The following is a 5,337-nucleotide window of genomic DNA, read 5'->3' as shown; positions in this document are numbered from 1 at the left end:
AGACAAGAAGGTTATTAACTTACATTCTTAAGCGGCCTAAAAAAAATGTCTTGTATAGCATTTGATAATTAGTTCAGTTAAAAAAGAAAAAAAGAAAAAAAGAACTCCTACGCTGAGGTTACTAAAAAGAACACCAGAAAAAAAGATGCTTATTAATTCACTCGACAAATTACTAATCCATTCCTTATCTTCTCTTTGAATTATTGAAACGTCGGGAGGAAGAAAAAATAAAAAGCCATTATTCTTGACATCACAAAAAAATGGCCACTAGCATTTAAATATGGAAAGAAGTCATTTTCACTAAAGAGAAAAGAGAGAAAGGAGGAAAAGGAGAGCGGGAAAGAGAAATTGAGAAAAAATAGAAAGAACTCATTTTCACCATCGATAATAAAGAGAAAAGAGGAAAAGAAAGAGGAAAATATATGGAAAGAAGTCAATATTCACCATCGATAATAAGCAGAAAAGAAAAAGATAGAGAAAAGAGGAAAAGAGAAAGAAGAAAACATGGAAAAAAAAGTCTCAGTGATAAAAAAGAACAGAAAAGAATAAAAAAGAGAAAGGAAAGAAGGAAGGAAGGAAAAACAAAAAGGGAAAAAATATGAAAAGATCTAAATTTCCACACCCGATTAACGTTTCTTCCCCATAAATATTAAATGAGAAGAAAAAAAAGAAAATTCCCACAACTATTTTTTTCCTCGGTCAATCCATCCGTGAATTTCAAACGTTGGGAAAAGACTGAACGACGGAGTGGGAAGGAAGGAAAAAAAATAATTATACTTTCCCTCACAGGTAAAAGGTAAAAAAAAGTAAGTTATTTCCCGTGGACTTTATTCTAGGTTTGTTTTGTCGGTGGAAAATAATATCAGGAGGAGAGAGAAAGGAAGTGAGGAGGAGGAGGGAAGGAAGGGGAGGGAGGGAGGGAGGGAAGTAGGAGGGAGAGAAAGGTAGGAAAGTAGTGTTAATTTCCGTTACGTACTTTTTTTTCCTCTTTCATTCACACGCGTGAAATTAGAAAAAAAATGTCGGGGAAAGAAATATTGCTTACCGTGATAGACTATTCTTTTTTTCTTTTTTTTGTTGTTAGATGTCAGTTGTTTCCCTCCCACACACCTGCTAAGACACACCTGCTAACATACACACCTGTTAATGGACACACCTGCTTACGGACACACCTGCTTACGGACACACCTGCTAACGGACACACCTGCTTACGGACGCACCTGCTCATACACACACACACACACACACACACACACACACACACACACACACAGCTGGCGCTCGTTAAGTCATGTGTGTTGTCAGGTGTCACGAGGCGTTTGATTGTGTGCTGATAGCGTGTTCAGATGACCCGCACTGACAGCGTAAAGCGTGCATACAGACATACATACATACATATAGACAGACAGACAGACAGACAGACATACATTCATACATACATAATCCAGTTTTTTATACTTATTTCCCTGCATTGCTCTACTTGACTTAATTTGGTTTTACTTGATTATATATTTAAATACATACATACATACATACATACACACATACATACTTACATACAGTCTTCCGTTCATGCATGCAAACACACATATACATACATAGTTACTCTCCCCTTCCCCCCCCCCAGACACACACACACACACACACACACACACACACACACACACACACACACATACAGCAGTGCGAGTTAAACAAAACCATAAACCAACTCTGAAAACACACACACACACACACACACACACACACACACACACACACACACACACACACACACACACACACACACACATACACTCCATCCACCCCACCTCCACCCACCCCGACAGCAAGGGAAGGGGAAGTTGATGTGAGGGGAGGCTGACCTATTCCCAGACTCGGCCCAATCAATAGAGTGGAGATGAATTATGAGTAATGTGATGCGTTACTCCGAGCCCAGAAAAGCTAAGGGCAAGGCTGGACGCGCCTGGTCGATAAGTTTGGGGCGATCTGATGACACTTCCAGCAGGTTTACGTGTTAAGGAAAGATTTTGATACTTTGAGTGCGGTATGTGTTGAGGAAGCTTACATAGGTGGTTAGGAACTTTAAAATGGACACACAGAGCTACAGCTGGGCTTTTAGATGTTTCCAGCAGGTTTATGTGTTAAGGTAAGATTTTGATACTTTAGTAGGGGCTGTATATGTTGAGAAAGCTTACATAGGTGGTTAGGAACATTAAAATCAATTCATAGAGCTACAGTTGGACTTTCAGATGATTATGTTTGTGGGGTTTGATCTCACTTCCAGCAGGTTTACGTGTTAAGGAAAGATTTTGATACTTTGAGTGCTGTATGTGTTGAGGAAGCTTACATAGGTGGTTAGGAACTTTAAAATGGATGCATAGAACTACAGTTGGGCTTTTAGATGTTTGTTTATGTAAGTTGTGTTAAGGTAAGATTTGATACTTTAGTAGGGATGGTTGAGAAAGCTACAGGTGGTTAGAATTAAAATCAATTCATAGAGCTATTTTGAGGCAGTAGTGTGTTGAGGAAGCTTACATAGGTGGTTAGGAACTTTAAAATGGATGCATAGAACTACAGTTGGGCTTTTAGATGTTTATGTTTGGGGCGAGCTAATGACACTTCCAGCAGGTTTACGTGTTAAGGAAAGATCTTCATACTTTAGTGGATGCAGTATGTGTTGAGGAAGCTTGTATTAGCGGCTAGGGACGCTGAAATTGGTACCTGTGGCTATGATTGGGCTGTGAGATGATTATGTACCTAAAGGGAGTGTTAAAATAGCGCAAAATTGCCCTTAAACTATAAACAGGTAAAAAAGGCGCCGGTAAGCTTTCTCTAAGGACCTCTTGAGCGACCCCAGTCCATTAGTGGCGCAGCGGAATTTTTTTTACAGTGGCTGCCGTGATGTATGACTATTCTGAACCCATGCTTCCCCACCCCCCTTCCCCCCGGTGCTCCTCTTTTTTTTTTTCTTTTACAGCAAAGGAGCGGCCCTATACAAAAGTAAACATTTAAAATAAAAAAGCCTGGCTACTGTCAGTTCCTAAGAATCCAAAGAATCCTTGAATGAAGTCGGTGAAATTAAGGTTGTTTGAAGGTCTGGGCAGCATGTGGGTAATCTTCCTCCACTCGGTGATAGTTGAAAATTGTCAGAGTGTATCGGTGAGACTCAAGCCTATGTCCTCGGGCTCACCACCGTAATGAAATAAGAAAACTAAACCCCGTAGACTAAAACATCAACTCTTTCAATACGCCAAAAGGGTTTATGAACGTAATACAGGTAATGGTAATGAAATAAGAAAACTAAATGCCGTAGGGGAGGCGGTGGCTGAGTCGACAGAGTGACGGCGCCACGTTCAGGAGGACGCGAGTTCAATCCCCGACCGGTGCCACCAAGCTGGGATTTTTCAGCCGCCGCCGAGTGGCTTAAAACTACCCACATGCTGTCCAGAAGACCACCTATCAACCCGGACTCTAGATTCTAGGATTAAAGATGAGCTCCGGGAGGGCAGCATGAGCCAATGCAAGATGGCGCCACTATAAACACTCACCTGCGCCAGAACGGGCTGGGCCGACCATCAGGCCCCACCGGGAAGAAGCCTACCGGCGCAATAGGCCGCGACGTAAAAAAAAAATAGATAAATAAAAAAATAAAATAAAACCTCATTACTTCTTTCAATATACCAAAAGGGTTAATAAACGGAACACAGGTCATGGTAATCAAATAAGGATACTGAATCCCGTAGACTTAAAACTCCACTCCGTCTTTCAATACGTCAAAAGGGGTTTACATATAGCAAGAATGGGACCTTTGAAACAGAGAAGGTGGTTTATAAATGAGGGAATCTGTTTACTAATGGGTCAAATGGGGGAGACTTAATAGGCAGGCTAGGGAGGTATGGAGGGCTTTAAATCACATCAAAACACCCCTTGCCTTCCTTTTACCTGTGTGCCTTCACCTGTGTAATTAGAGAGAGAGAGAGAGAGAGAGAGAGAGAGAGAGAGAGAGAGAGAGAGAGAGAGAGAGAGAGAGAGAGAGTGAGGGAGGGAAATTGAGGGTATAAGAGAGAGAGAGAGAGAGAGAGAGAGAGGACTGCTGAGCTATCAAGTTAAGCTGATGTTACCTCCTCTCTCTCTCTCTCTCTCTTTCATATAATGCCGTGTCTTCGCGTGTTAGGCATTGTGGAGGAAAGGAGGGAGATAGAACGGGGTATGGAGAGAAGAATAATGAGAGAATGGAGAGATAAAAGAGGAAGAGGAGGAGAGAAGATGAAGGAAATTTCGGACGGATAAAGAAGATCGGTGAAGGAGGAAGAAGATGAGAGATAAGAAAATGCAATAAACGGAGAGAAAGGAAGAAACGAAGGAGAAAGGAAGGAGAGAAAAAAAAATGATGGGTTAGATAAGGAGAAGAAAATGGCAAGAAAAAAAATAATAGGAAAAACAAGACGAAAAAAGTATCAAAATAAAATCGCGAAAATATAAAAGATATGAAAAGAAAAGGAAAGAGAAAATGAGAAGAATGGACGATAGGGAAAGGAAGGAAAAGGAAAAGAACGGAATAAAAGATTGATGGAGAAAGAAGAAGGGAAGACAAATGAGGGGAAAGATTAAAGGCGAGGAGGAAAAAAAAGGGAGAAACAGGAATATGAGAACGAGGAAGAAATAGAAGAGGAGAGGAAGGAGAGAGGACGGTAGAGAGAATAAAAGGAGGAGAAGGGAAGACAAGCTGAGGGGAAGAAGAATAGAGAAGAGGAAAAAGGGAGGGAAGAGAACTAGAGGCGGAAGAGGAAATAATGGAAATGAAGAAGAAGAAGGGGAGGTGAGGGGCTCTGAGATGAAAGAAGAGGAGGAGGAAGAGAAGAAGGATTAACAGAGAAGGAAACTAGAGGAGAAGGAGGAAAAGAATGGAAATGAAGAAGAGGAAGGGGAGACGTTGAGAAGGAGGAAGAGGAAGAGGAGGAGGAGAGAAGAGCAGAAGGGAGTGAAAGAGGAGATTGAAGGAGGAGAAGAAGAGGAAAGGAAGAAGAGGGGAATAGAAGAGAGGGAAACTAATTCTTTTTTGGAGGAAGAAGACACCTTTTTAGGCTAATCCAAAGAGAGAGAGAGAGAGAGAGAGAGAGAGAGAGAGAGAGAGAGAGAGAGAGAGAGAGAGAGAGAGAGAGAGAGAGATTGTGTCAAATGGAGTGGGGTTGGCGTGCTTCAAGATGGTTCATTTTAAAAGGGGGAGGTGGTGGTGGTGGTGGTGGTGATGGTGGTGGTGATGGTGGTGGTGGTGGTGATGTAGGAAAAGGGGAGACATGCTAATGATGGTGATGATAGGGATGGTGATGATGG

This window comes from Eriocheir sinensis, chromosome 25 (assembly GCF_024679095.1).
Source record: "Eriocheir sinensis breed Jianghai 21 chromosome 25, ASM2467909v1, whole genome shotgun sequence".
NCBI lineage: Eukaryota > Metazoa > Arthropoda > Malacostraca > Decapoda > Varunidae > Eriocheir > Eriocheir sinensis.
The sequence above is the reverse complement of the archived record's forward strand: the minus strand, read 5'-3'. Positions refer to the sequence as shown.